Source organism: Mesocricetus auratus, unplaced genomic scaffold (genome assembly GCF_017639785.1).
Source record: "Mesocricetus auratus isolate SY011 unplaced genomic scaffold, BCM_Maur_2.0 Super-Scaffold_100007, whole genome shotgun sequence".
In the NCBI taxonomy this organism is placed as follows: Eukaryota; Metazoa; Chordata; class Mammalia; order Rodentia; family Cricetidae; genus Mesocricetus; species Mesocricetus auratus.
Window position 1 is genome coordinate 4,025,759 of NW_024429191.1, and position 15,207 is coordinate 4,040,965.

Consider the following 15,207-nt stretch of genomic DNA (forward strand, 5'->3'; position numbering starts at 1 on the left):
AGAGAGGAGTCTGGAACAGGAGATTCTGTGTTTATTCTACATCCCCTTGTCTGGAGAGGGAACTTGAGGCTCCCTGAAAATGTCCTTTGCCTTTTATCAGGTTATTGGCATTAGATATTTTCAGTAACACCTAGTTCCCAGCCAAACATCCAAACACTAGGGGAAAAAACATGTTTCTGAAAAAAAATGGTTCTTCTCATTTCTAGGGAGGTCACTCTTAGCAAGAGTTGAAGTGGCTGAGACAAACAGGTGTTGATACTGGAGGCAAAACCCATAGAGTTGGCACAGGTCTGCTCCTGGTAGGAGACTGTGCCGGAGAAATGGGATGCATTATATACACAGGCAGAGAAATACACACACACACACACACACACACACACACACACACACACACACACACACACACACACACACAGCTACAAACTCTCCCCAATTGGTGGCCAAGGAAGAGCAGCAGAATGGTACATTTTTAGGTGTTTCTATGCTGAGGTTGTGTCAGGTGTTGAGCATGAGGTTCAGGACCACTGACCTCCACACAGAATGTTTAAGGAAAGTTTCCGGACTTTGAGACAGAATTGGGAAGGAATGCCAAGGCTCAGACACACCTCCTGTTTCACCAGTGTGTAGCAGGAGGGACAGATACTTTATGAACATAATTGCATTGCTAAAAATTACTGGGGTATGCCTTCACATTATAAAGTGAACTTGAATACTATGCTTAACCAAACTATCCCAAATATTAGTACACCAATATCAAGTCATTACCAAATGGTTATTCAGGAGATAGTTACCATTCCTTCATTTATATCAAAGCTCAGAAATTTGAAGGTGTGGATTCTCTTTTGCTGCCTGCCCCAGTGTGGACAGGAACTTGGTGCCCACATGTGGCTGCCAGTGGTGGTGTGGACAGCGGGAGGGTGAGTGTTCTGCGTACAGATTCCTCTCTCAGGAAGCCTGCCCTGTCCTCCAACAGAGCAGCATACACTGTCACGTGCCACTCCTACTGCCCTTACATGTCCCATGTCATTCACAGTGCTTTCCTGCGTCATGCTATTTGTCACCATAACTTGTATGACTATCCGCTTACCTTGTTATTGCTGCTGGCAAATTTTTAATTCTATTCTTTTTTTTTCTACAAAATACAGTTTCTCAAAGGGGTTTCTTTTTCTTTTTTCTTTTTGGAAGAAGGGGGCAGCAGGGTCTCATGAAACCCAGGTTGGCCTCAAACTTTCCAGGTAGCTTGGGGTTGAACTCCTCATCCACTAGCTTCCACATCCCGAGAGCTGAGATTTCAGACATGTGTGGGCCATCACATTAGGTTATGTAGTACTGGGGATCCACCCTAGAGGTGGCTTGGGGTTGAACTCCTCATCCACTAGCTTCCACATCCTGAGAGCTGAGATTTCAGACATGTGTGGGCCATCACATTAGGTTATGTAGTACTGGGGATCCACCCTAGAGGTGGCTTGGGGTTGAACTCCTCATCCACTAGCTTCCACATCCCGAGAGCTGAGATTTCAGACATGTGTGGGCCATCACATTAGGTTATGTAGTACTGGGGATCCACCCTAGAGGTGGCTTGGGGTTGAACTCCTCATCCACTAGCTTCCACATCCCGAGAGCTGAGATTTCAGACATGTGTGGGCCATCACATTAGGTTATGTAGTACTGGGGATCCACCCTAGAGGTTTGTGTGTGCTAAGAAAGTACTCTGTCAGCTGAGGAATATCCCCAGCTATCCCCAAGGCTTTTACTGATGCTTTCTTGGCACACAGAAAAGTGTTAGAACACAGAACTTGCTCAGGAAATAGCTTTGTGTTAATAAGGTGGAAAAATGATGTGTGAATCCAAAGGTATTAACAGGTCGTATGTTGGGGATACAGGAATTATGTCATCCACCATTCCATCAGGCACTGTCACTGCATCTCCCAGGCAGCATCTCCCCAGTGCAGTCATTTGCAAACTTGGGGTCCTCCCTCCACACCCCAGTTGTCTTCTATTTCATTTGATGTGCCTTCTACTTTAAGTACTCCTAGTGTATGTACTTAAAGAAAAAGAAAGACTCCACATCTGTGGGTATCTATCCGTCATCTATGCTAATTTGCCTGTTCTTATGTAATTTGTAAGGTGGCAAAGCCTGACATACTATTGCAGTCTGGGAAGCCAGGGCCGTTTATCAGCCCCTGCCTGCTGTAGCCATTGAATAATTCTCGGCTGCCTGTAAACAGCAGTCTGCCAGATTCATTAAGTCTGATGCATGCAGCCATTCGCCATACAGATAAACTTAGTACAGCTTCCCGGGGCAAGAGATCTTGCATATCTGGAGTTCCCAGCACTGGTCTTTGCCCCTTAGCCTGTGATGAAGGTATAGATGGACTTCCTCAGGGCAATGTCAACCTTTGCCAGTCAAAGCTTGAATTCAGAAACCGCAGAGATATGCCCTGCTATTGCAAGAAGTCTGGTGTGTTGGTAACTATATAATATGCAGACCCCTCCAGGGCTCCTTCTAGCTTAGAAATTGGTGCTGGGCTTGTCTCTCTCCTGAATTGGACATGGAATTCCACAAGGGACAAGGACATGTCTTTCTAACTCTAGATTCTATTCCAGAGTCTAAAAAAATAATACACATTTTTTGTTGTTGTGGAAAGAATAAGTAAATCAGATACAATTTTCAAGCCATTAATTTCAAGCATTTTTTTTCTTATGGAACTTAGTTTATTCACATTTCTTCAACAAGTCTTTGAGGAAGTTGTAATTTTCCCATCTGACAGATGAAAATGTTGATCTGCACCAAGAACAGTGGCATCCTAACATATCAGATCCACTTGCATGATTAAAAATGAAGAAGCCATCTCATTCTGTGGGCTAGATATAATTTTATAGATTGTACCTAAAGAATCAATTCAATACTTTCCCGCATCTCAGAGGGGCAGAGTCCCACAGTGACTCACTCATCTCTCATGATCATGATACAGTTTCCTTCCCATTGTCTTACTCTGTACACAAGAAACACATAGCACACTGTCTTTTTCTTTGGTTTATTAACCAAGTCCTAAGTTCTTTTAAAACATTAAATAAGCTTATATATTTATTTTGTGTGTTAATGTATATGCCTCACACTGGGCCTCCTGGATTTCCGGAATTCTCATGAGGCCTGGGAGGGCTGCCAGGATGAGAAGGGAGAGGACAATGCGGTGAATGTGTCAATGTCTCCTTCCACCATGTGGCTTCTGGTAATGGAACTCAGGTTACTGGGCTTGGGGACAAGGGCACAAGTTCCTTTAACTGCAGACCCACCTCATTTTCCCTAAACCCTAACTTATTAATTGAGAATCTATCTTGTTCAGACTTTCTCAAGATACCTGCAACAGGTCAGTGAGCAACTGGACCAAGATCCATTCCCTCTTGGTGCTGTCTGGTTAGCAGAGACTTAGCAGTTTTTATGTTTTCCAAAGAGCATCAAAAGTAAATTACTCTTCCTAATACTCCCAAGACAATGTTAAGGAAATGCTTCTGGGGTGTGAGGACCAGAGTTCAAATATGTAGCACCCATGTGAATTCTGGTTAGACATGGTAGCCTGCTCTCAGGAGGTGAAGATACTGGATTCCCCAGGGTATGTGATCCCCTGGTTCTGCCTGTTGTCCTGTGGCATGGTTCCCTGCCTGTTCAGGAAGACAGCAGCCTTTACACAATGGTGATAGAGAGGATTGAAGGAGGCCAAGTGCATGGGCTGGCCAGCCATCATAAGCATGTGGTTAGTGTTTTTGGTATTAGAAAATGCCACACCAAATTCAGTAGGCTGAAGCTGAAGAGCAACTTTGAAGCTGAGCCAAAGGAATCGTGGGCTGGCCCGTGTGGGATATTTCTGGAAGCTGGAATCATCATGTAGGCATTGGGTAACTATGGAAAGGTCCAGGGAAGTTGAAAGGTGCCATGGCAACAGCTGAAGGATTTCTGGTGTTAAGCAATTAAAACTTGGATGGCGTGAAGGTGTGGAATTGCCAAGAAGCAGGCAGTAGCTCTGTTTCTACAAAAGAAGCCACAGGAAAAGAGGCAGTCTATGTATTCTTAGGGACTCTTTCTGGCTGCAGGAAAGGTGAAGGAAAAGAGCTGGGCATCCTCTACCGTGCTATGGCCCTCCTGGAACCCTTGTGAGGTCTGGGAAGACTGCCAGGACAGTAGGGGAGAACAAAAGTTTCTGAGTAAGTATACAACATGGCTGAAATATGTTCAGGAGTGTTTTGGGTTTTCTTTGGATTGTGTACTGGAGTCAGATGGCATAGGTTCAGTTCCTGGCTTTGCCACTTGTGCTAGGTGGCCTTGAGAGGTTACTTCCATTATAATGTCTCAGTTTTCCCAGCTGTAAAGAAGAGATGCCATTGAGACGTGGTAGTTTGACGATGTAACATGGAATGATTACTGTGAAGTTCTTAGGACTGTGTAGCATGTAGAAACTACCCCCCTAACACTCTGTGCTATCTCCTTTGCCTCTGAACTCTCTTCCTTTCCTTTGTATTTCTGCCCCCTGTAGTTACCAGTTTATCTAGCCATCAAATCTTGAATTCTTGCCTCTCTTTTGCTGCCTTGGGTCTTTAGCTTCCTTAGGGAGACACAAATACAAGACAAATAAATCTTTTTATTTCCCTAACATTAAGTTCGGCTCACAGACTGCCTTGGTCATATTATTAGGCTATATTTTCCTACTTTCTCATTGAGGGGGAAAGCAAGCAAACAAAAAGATAAAGTATAAGAAAAAGCTGAAAACAAAATGAGAATTTCTGTTTCAAAACCAAAAATGAAATAACTGCAATTCTATTGTTACTATCATCATCCTCACCTTCATTATTATTTTGTTTTATTATTATTTAGTCTAACCACATAACCACTGGCAGCATCAGTCAAAATAGAGTAAGTGAAGAGTGTGGGTATCTTTCTTATGAAATTATTATTGAAGCATTCTAAATCACCATATTTAAAGGAAGAAAAAGTATGTAAGTAACAGGTTTCTAAGGGAAATTTCAACCAAATAGAAGGAATTGATTTTTTTAATTAAGAGAGAACAGTAAAGAAATAAAACATTGGGGGCCTGGCATCTTAAAATAAAGCAGGATGATAAACTCTTCACTCTTCCATGGCAAAACAGAAATTCCTTTGCTGGATTTTTTTGGATTTGGCTTTTATTATTAATGCTGGTGCTGAAAGCTGACGTTTTGACAGGAACAAGGAGCGTATGTCACTATCTGGGAAAGAGATAGATGTTGAATGACATTTTGGAAGAAATGTATACATTTTGAGTCTAAGTGCTCTTTTTCCTTCCCAGGAAAATTCCACTAGCAAATAACTGATTGGTGATCATAGGCTCCCAGTTCTCATGGCTATTTGAATGAAAACAGAATTGAAAGTTTCCTTTCTTCCCTTCCTCCTTCCTCCCTCTTTATCATCTCTCTCCTTTCCTCCCTTTGCCTTTAGTCTTTAGGGGAGGTAGAAGCTATCTTTGTGAAAAGCATCTTTTCCAGCTAAGGGCACCATTTATAGATGTGGGCCTTGTTTCCAGAATTGAAGAAGCTGAGTACCACAGATACGTTCTACAGAGTTGTTGGAGCCTTCTACGTGGGAAAGAAGTGTGTCTAACTTTAAGTCCTTCTTACCAATCCAGGCACATCAAGAAGAGAGCAAGATTGAGATGAGGCAACTGAGGTGTACAGAGGGGCAATTCATTTTCCAGTTTCCCTAAAAGCAGGCATCACAGAAGAGGAATTTCTGCTCCAATTCCAGGGGTCAAGGGTGAAGAGATGTTGAGCTGAAAAGCTCTTGATGTCATAAAGCTAGATGCTGCTGTAACCACGAAGCTGACTTTGTGATCTTGTGGAAATAAGACAAGGAGCTACATGTAAATAGGGAGTGGTGAAGAACAGAAAAAACTCAAAAGGGCTGCACTAGCAAATAACTGATTGGTGATCATAGGCTCCCAGTGGTAGGAAGTTTGCCTAGCACACGCAAGGCCTTGGGTTCTATTTCCAACATTGCAATTAAACAATAACCAACATCAAGTAAACAACACACAACCAAAAACTCAACTTGGAGAATCATATTGACCAACTCCCTTTTCTGGCAATAGAGGGATCACCTATCTTGGATGTTAACTATTTAGAAAGGGTGGCTGATCTGCTTTTATGTCACGGTATCCTCTCAGAGAAGACCAAATTCAAGATCTTCAGTGGGTATTCTGTGTAATGGCTGTTCTTATACCTTCTTGCATGGGTTTGATTTGCTGTTCTGGGTTTCTTCTTTTTTTAATCCATGCACATCTCTGGTTCCCAGTTAGAACATCAATGCCACACTGATGTTCAGGAAGTTTCATTGTCTTTAATAAGTCTCTAGGGGGTGAGGGAAACTGACCCCCTAGAGACATACAGTCTGATTGTGGTAGTGGACATCTGTTACCCTAGTATTAAGGAGGCTGAAGTAGGATAGTCATGAGCCTAGGCTATGTAGTGAGGACTCATCTTAGGGAGAAAAATCTAAAGAAGCAGACTGATCCTAGACTGCAGAATGCAATTTGTTGGAGACACACTAACAGAAATGACAAGGGAGGTCAGAAGCATGGTCAATGGAGGAAGCAAGAGCAATTATAGAACCTGGAGCTATGTGCCAGAGAAAGGAAAGTTATGTAGAAGACAAAACAAAAGTTATGTCCATCAAACTTAGAATGCACTTGGTTTCAAGCCATCAGAAGGGCATCTGACATATAATATTTACTTTTCTTGTTGCTGCAACAAAATACCTGATGAAAGCAATTAAGGAAGGAACTGTTTATTTTGTCTCACAGTTAGAGAGATACAGTCCGCCATGGTGGGGAAGCCATGGCAGCAGGAACAGAATTCAGGCAACAATGAAGGGGTGTGCTCACTGCCTTTTCCACCTCTTCCTTCTTATTCAGTTTGGGTACCAGACCTGCATTTAGGAGTTCAGAGTGCTTTACCCTCCCAAGTTAATTAAGCTTTTTAGAAGCACTCTCGTAGAATGCCAGAGGTGCATCTCATGTGATTCCAAATCCACTCAGTGGCCATGAAGATAACCAAGATGGGTACATTCTGGGGTCAATTGTCTATATATGAGGATTTCTATGGTTTCCTTTATCTATAATATGCTGAGACACTCTTATGAAAACAGGCCAGTATTATCCAAGGGCAACACGGAAGCTGCAACTCAAGATGGCCTCTGTCATGTCCTGGCACCAAGATAAGCAAAAACTTACATTTTTCTCAAAGGAGTAATTTTTGTGCAGGTTTGTTTGGATCATTGAAACTGCCCATCCGTGGACATCCATGTTTTAAATGGGTCAATGTCAGTACTTTCTGGATTGACAGTTATGTCAAAAAGGACCCCTCTCATTTTCTTTGTAATCATTTCCCAACTTAGTGGGTTAAATTCTGCACTATACTTATAAAAAACCTTGGCAATACTGTAGTATCTGATTCCATACTCTCAGGGGATCGGTAATGATTAAAAACGCCTATATCACTGGTGAGATGGATCAGTGGCTAATGGTACTTGCCACCAAGCCTGAAAAACTGAATTTAATCCCTGGGACCCACATGGTAGAAGGAGAGAACCATCTTCCTCTGGTTGTCCTCTTACCTCCACACATGTGCTGTATTACACGTACACTCATACATGTTTACACATGCATGTGGTGTGAATACACACTACATAAGCAAATAGCATTTAAAAATAATAGCAAATACCTTCATCCCTTTGTTTTCCATAGGAATGGTTAACCACACAGGACCACCTTGCCTGCCCTTGCATGCTTCTCCAGAATACCACTGCATGTGTCCTTAGTGCCCCATGAGACTCTTTCCTGTGTTTCCATAGACCTATGAATGACCTTTTGGCTTACCTGCCTCTATAACACTCCAGGTCTTCTTTCTTTACTTGGAGACATTCCCACTAATGGATGTTCTCTAGATTGCAGTAACCTGAATAAAATCAGTTCCTTAATTGTCTGGCGTATAGTGTCTTTGACAATACCAGGTTAGATAATTTTTTCCAGACCAAAGGGAAATTCAGGTCTCCTGTCAAGGCCATAAAGGACAGAGAGAGAGAGAGAGAGAGAGAGAGAGAGAGAGAGAGAGAGAGAGAGAGAGAGAGAGAGAGAAATGGGTTATGAGGAATCAGCAGGAATGTCCTAAAATATTAGCTAGAGCTAGACTAAGGAACAAAAGGAAAATTTATATGCAAATGAATGGGCATTCAAAGCATGCTGCTTTAAGGTAAGCCTCACAGCTTCAGTAAAGAGAACAGGAAAGTATGGGGTAATACAAGATGCCCTTGTTGGTTCATAAGTTTTTTTTATGTTATTATAGTCTTGTGTCTTATAAATATGTCAGCATTCTGGCAGCCCAAGGCTCAGATATGAGTTCAGGAGCAGCAGACTTGGGATTGGGAAAGGTTTCTAAACTGTTTTACTGTCATGGATGTCCTCAAGGACTGCCATTCTTCTAGATTCCATTTAAAAGCCAGAAGTATCCAGCAGCCAATGCAATGACTACCAAATGAGTACAAAAGTCTTTGCTTTAAGGTCTTCAAAACTGTGGACAGTATTTGACTCAGAGGCAGCAACAAAATGAGGTTGAGGTTGGACTATTGCTTGTAGCTGCCCCTTGGTTGTTTCTTCTCCTTCCCCATTCTGTTTCCTGCTTCCTTACTGATTTCTCCTTCCCCTTCCCTAGGGATCACTTGTACTTGAATTCTTTGTTCAAGGTTTATGGTGGGGAGATTTGACACAAGACTTCCTCTGATAGAGGAAGGGAGATAGAGAAGAGAGAGAAGTCAGAAGAACACATAAAAGAAAAGGAGGGAGGGAGGGACAAAGAGAAGGGTTAGGGTCTTGTCTTTTCTTTCTTTTTCCTTTTTCTCCTGAAAGCCAGGACGGTGGACAGAGCCTGAAGCTCTTTGCTGAGAATCCCACATTTGAACTCCAGCTCTTTTCTTTTGCTGCTGCTCAGTCATGGATGTGTTACTTGTGTATTTAAATGTAACTTCTTGCTATCTTTGAACTCAAGACTGTTGCAATAATTAAGTTCATGCTTTTGGTTAGCCCTGCTGTATACCCTTTTGAGCACACCACAGTCTTTCCAGTGAAGTTTCTAAGAAAAACCTGTGCTTGCTAGTGTTAGTCTGAGTTAATAGTATTCTGTTCCCCTTAGTCTCAATGTAAATATTTGCCCAAGTCCTCGTCCTTCCTCCTTCACATGCTTGGCTGTAGGTAGCATACTGAAATTGTATAGTTATTGTTATTGTATTGATAACTTTCAAAATCGGAAGAGCCCAAAAGTTTGTGGGTTTTAAAATTAATTAAACAAAAGCAAAAACATTTTAAACAACTTTTAATGGATTCTTTGAGAATTTTACTCAGTGTATTTTGATCGCATTCATCCCCAGCTCCTCCCATATCTAACTATACTTCTCTTCTGAACTGGGATAGATTTTGTCTAAAATAAAGGTTTACAGGTTCTGTTTATGGGAGGGCTCCAGTAATCCAAGAACTTACAGGGCTGATAATTTTTAGAACTCAATTTTGTAGGCCTCTATCTCTGGGTTCAGAGACTAGCCCCACACTCCAGCACTAACTTGCTCTCTCACATACTCTGCTTTCCACGGAGCGGCAAAGACTCAGCTAGGTTTCTAGCCCCAGCTGAAGATTCAGAGCTTTTTCTCTAGACCATGATGCTTAGCTGAGTTCTCAAACCCAGTGGCCTCCTGGTCCACTTTGCCCCCATTGGGTTGACACTTTGCTCTGCACATCAATGAATTCATTCCTGGATGTCAATGATCACTTGTCCATTTAGTGCAAAACAAATGGGCTGATGTTGCTGAGAAATCCTGAGATGACACCAACAATCAATCAAGTGCTCCATGGGTCCACCTAGCCCTGGAAGGCAGCCGATCCATTACGGCTGATTAAGACCACGAATGACAAGGAGCCAAGGCCTTGTCTGTTTGCAGCTCCTGAGATAAGGTAGAGGTTAACCCCCGACTTTGCCTAAGGACATGGTTGCTTTTGGCTATCACCCTCCTGCTCTCAGTCACTTATTCCTTATCAGTGTGTTAGCTCATGATCAGTGTATGTAGCTCACTCTACAGTGCCTCCCCAGGTCTCCTCAGAAACCCTCCTTTGCTTGCCAAAGTCCTCCTAGTTTTTAAAGCCCAACCTCCTTCCATATCAGTCACCCTGCTAGCCACAAGATGCATTGAAGAAGAGGAGGAATTGTAGTTATGGCTCTGTTGTGTGGCTTTTCTTATTCAGATAGAACATTAAAGCAGCAACAACAAAAAGGTCACAGCCTAGTTTTGTAGACCAATTAGTTTGTTGGACTAGCTTACAGGAACATGGATGCCTTAAAGGCAGCCATATCAAGATAAGCCCACAGTAGCATGGGTATGACTCACAAAAACTTCATTTCTAGAGTTCCTTGGACAGGTCAGACATTAAAGTCTCTTGTCCCCATTGATTGTCACTGCCTACAGAACCTCAAGGTAACTAAGTACTTGTGAACCTTAAGATTCAGCTTTCTAAGACCTGTAATTTCTGTTTACTTCCTGAGCCTTAGGAACTTTCTTCTTCTTCCCGAGGGAAATGTTTCAATTTGGCAGATATAACTACAAAATAATTTCGTAAGAACTTTCTTTTTTCATGATGCTTAGAGTATTTATTGAAATACTTGGAAATCTAGTCTAGAAGTCAGCAAAGTTTCACCAAAGGGCCTGGTAGCAAATATTTTAGTATTTGAATTGTAGAAGGTTTCATAGTAGTTACTCAGCTCTGCTACTGTAGAAGTAAAGCAGAATGAGCACCAGGTGAACAGAATTGGGTGTGGCCATGTCTAATATGACTTTATTGACTGAAACAGATGGTAGACTGGATTGAATTCATTTTCATGGGCTATAGTGCACAATGCCCAATGTAGACCATTATTATAAATGTATTCATTCAATAAATAATTTACAAGCATCTCTACATGCCATACATTGCATGTGGGACATGACATGGAGTAGTGGAAATCTTTCTTTGTTTTCTTCCTTTTTTGGGGGGGGTTTATTTTCAAGACAGGGTTTTCTGGTTTTGGAGGCTCTCCTGGAACTTGCTCTGTAGACCAGGCTGGCCTCGAACTTACAGAGATCTGCCTATCTCTACCTTCCAAGTTCTGGGATTAAAGGCGTGTGCTACCAATGGCCGGCATGAATTCTTGTATTCATATGCCATCTGGTTTATTCGGAAAAATCAGACAACCAACTTTGCATGTGGTTTTAAGTATAATTATTTTTATTATAGGTGCTCTGAAGGATAAAGGCAAGGTATGATTGATGTGAACCATGGAGATGGTGAAGAGGTAGGGTGGGAAAGAGATGGGCCATCAAGCAGAAGGAGCAGCAAGGGGCCCATCCTGAGTGAGAGGAACTTGGTAAATCAAGAGCTTGCTGCCATTCAGGGAAGGGGAGTGAGGCAGGCATCAGGTCCCTTTTGGTATTTCTAAGTATTTTATTTCTTTCCCCAGAAGCAAAGGGAAGTGTCCACAGTGTTTTAAAGCAGGAGAGAGCAACACAAGGAGATTTAGGATTCAGAAAATTTATCTGCCTACAGTTTGGGGAATAGATGGTGGGCAACAATAAATCAAGGAAGACTGAACAGATAGTTCCAACAGTATTTTATCAACTTTGCCACAACACAGACTCTCGGCCTGCATTTCCTTTGTTCCATCCTCACCCACAACGTCAGGTACTTGATTAAATGCCCATGCCTGAGGTCACCACATAGAGGCCAAAGCTACCCACTCACAGTGAACACCTCTTGATGGTGATAGTTTCTTAATAGTCCTCAAGGGGCTGGGGAGATAGCTCATCATTAAAACAAATGCTTTGCAATCATGAGGACCTGAGTTTGGATCTTTAGCACTGACTGTGTCTATGTGTTCATTCCAATAATTCCAGTGCTATGGAAGTGGACTCAAGCAGTTCCTTGGGTGTAAATGTATCTTAATTAGTAAGCTAATAGCTCAATGTGAGACTGTGTTAAAGATCAGCTGCAGAGTGATTGAGAAAGAAACCTAATGCCAGCCTCTTGCTTCCACATGCATGGATGTACCAATGCTTATGTACACACACATGTGAACACACATGTATGCACACACACACATGCACACATACACACAGAAAGAGAGAGAGGAGAGAGAGAGATTGAGAGAGCTGGAGTTCAATGTTCCAGTGGTCTAGAGAGCTACTTTGAAGGTCAAACTGAATGGAGCTTGGTAATTGTAAGGGGCACATTCTTTTGGAAACACAATTCTCCTACTTCTATGCGACTCTACATTTCAAGGCCACTTGGACCTTCTGAAGCTTTGTTTACAGCCAATTCGAGCCATGATCACTTTGCTGATACATCTTGAAGATGATATGACTGTAATGCTGCCGAGTGTCTGCATATTCTTAGGCATTTGCTACTTCCCCTTGGAATGCACTGATATGTAGATCATTAAGCAGAACAGACCTTCCTGCTTAAAGGAGCAATAATTTCAGTTTTCAAATGTCATTTTCAGTTGGTATTTGGCAGGAATGCTGCAGTCACACTCTCCTGTTTCTATTAACTACAAGGGCTGGGACAAAGTCATCTACCTCTTCACTGACATACCTTCATTTCAGACTGCAATGTGGCCATTTAGGCAATAAAAAGAAATGCAGAGCTGGCTGCTGATGTGGTCTCCGGAGATGGCACCTCTTGGTATTCATACCCTTGAAGAGTCTCCTTCCATGTTATACTAGACTTGATAAATGTGGCCAATGAAATGACTCTGGCTTTCAATGTAAAGTTATAAAAGACTCAGATTCTTTCATCTTGGCCACAGGGTCTGATGTTGGATCTTTCAGTCAGGGAGAAACTGGTTTCTATATTTTGAGAATCCTACTATGGCAAGGAATTGGAACCTCTGGCCAATGGTGGTATGAATGAACTTGAACACAGATTCTGGACTCATTCAAACCTTCATATGATTATAGTGATAGTAGTAGTAGTAGACAGGAAATTGCTTGAGAAACCACAGGCTGAGGTCAGATAATAAGGTACATCGGGAGTCTGACCCGTGGAGAACATGAGATAATCAATGTTTCTTGGCCATCCAATAATAAGAGATGAAAAGATTGGACCACTACCGTTAATCTTGTGTAAATGTTTACAAGATTGACAAGAAAAACCCTGTTGTCAGGATGCTAGAGACAGAAGTAGAAACTAACTGGGGCTTAGAAGTCTGTGTTGTGGCCACCAACAAGTTTTATGGCACAGGGCAAGTGGATCTTGTTTTCTGGACCTTATTTTCTCTTGATATTGAAGCAAGAAGTTGGTTATTGTCTTAGTTAGGGTTTCTGTTGCTGTGAAGAGACACCATGACCATGGCAACTTTTACAAAGGAAAAACAATTAATTGAAGTGGCATCTTACAGTTTAGAAGTTTAGCCCATTATTTTACTGATTTTATCACCATGGCAGCATGCAGGCAGACATGGTGATGGCTACATCTTGATCAGAAGTCAACAGGAAGCCATCTGTCTCACTGGGCATGGCTTGAGCACATATGAGACTTCAAAGCCCACCTCCACAGTGACATACTTCCTCCAACAAGGTCTACTCTAACATGGCCACACCTTCTAACAGTGCCATTCCCTTGGGTGGCCATTTTCTTTGAAACAGTCACATTCCATCACTCCCTGACTCCCTAAAGCAATGTATCATGGCAGAAGCTCAGAGTGAAGGAAGCTGCTCATTTCAAAGTGCAGCCTTACTTTTTGTATGTGAGTGCAAGTGGAGCAGTACCTCTGTGAACATGCATGTGTTGTTTCAAGGTCTAAGGACAACCCCAGGCGCTGTTGCTCTGGGCCATCTACTTTTGCTTTAAAACTGGATCTCTCACTGGTTTCAATTAAGAAATTAAGCTAACTGCCACCATAGCCAGCTTTCATATGGGGATCAAATACAAATTCTTATGTTTGCTCACCAAGCACTTTACCTGCTGAGGTATTTTCCTGGCCCTACCAACTTACTTTTATCACAAAGCCATTGTTCTAGAATCATTAAACTATGAATTATAAATGGATTTATGAGGTCAGAGTACTACTGATCTAATTACCTCTAAAATTTTCTTACCTTTGAATACAGGTACTTCGGGGACCAAACTTTCAACTCATGGGCTTTTGGAGACATTCAAGACTCAAGCCATTAACAAAGATCCAAGCTCTGTCTGGATAGAAGACACTATAATTAATAACCCCACAAGAGGCAATGTCAGATATATAAAGTATGGTTCTGAAAGAAGAGTTGGACACTGAGCAAGAGGAAGAAGTGATGCTGGGCCAATAAGAGCATTGTTCATAAGTCTACAGATAAATTTCTACCTTTTGTCCTGGGAAATACACTTGTTCAAAAACTTCTGTGTGCGTATAGGCCTCAGTACAGAACTGAGGAAGTTCATGCAAATTCCTCACTCTGTCATCAGTCCCCAAGCAACCAAATTGCTGAGATGAGGAGGGGCTAGAGCTAATGTGTTGAGTGAACAAATGATGTGCTTCCTGGAGCTAATTATTTCTGAAGCTTGGTGTTGAGTTCATTGCTGAGATTTAGATTCGTTAACCTTATCTTAGCCTGGGGAACTTTCTCCACAGTAATCCAGATTTTAAATGAGTTTACCTCCAGGCGAGTCACATTAGCACACATCCTTCCTGTTATGGTGGCCTCACCCCAAGGAGCTAATACAACTTAATAGCATGGTTTAGAAAAGGTGGAAGATATCCTAAGGATGGGACCAACCTTTACTTTATGAGCATTTCAATAAAGGTATGGAGGAATCCATTGAGGGGTCTGACAGTGGGGTCTGGATAACAAACCCTCTCCTCACCAGGGGTACAATTCCCTCTGGGCAGTGTCTGCTCCTAATTTCTGGAAAGCATATCATTTAGCTTGCCTGTCTGTGTGTCTCTATTTCCACCTTATATGAGTCTCTGGGATATCTTACCATTTATTTCTCCAAAGTTTTGACCTCATTTAGGCTGCTTTTTAAGATCATAAATTTTGGAACTTTTCCAAAAATGAGACTTTGTCTTAAAATGATCAACAGTTTTGACAAGTCAAATATCTTCTTTTCCTTTGCTTCCAGGGGG

At 42.0% G+C, this 15,207-nt stretch overlaps 1 long non-coding RNA gene across 1 annotated transcript; it reads left to right on the forward strand.

Moving 5' to 3' along the window:
* Nucleotides 1–3,910: 3,910 nt before the first annotated feature.
* LOC121141246 lies at nt 3,911–14,899 on the forward strand. The gene is made up of 2 exons (XR_005878105.1): nt 3,911–4,203; nt 14,210–14,899. It is a non-coding gene; the product is annotated as an uncharacterized LOC121141246 (long non-coding RNA).
* The last annotated feature ends 308 nt before the right edge of the window (nt 14,900–15,207 follow it).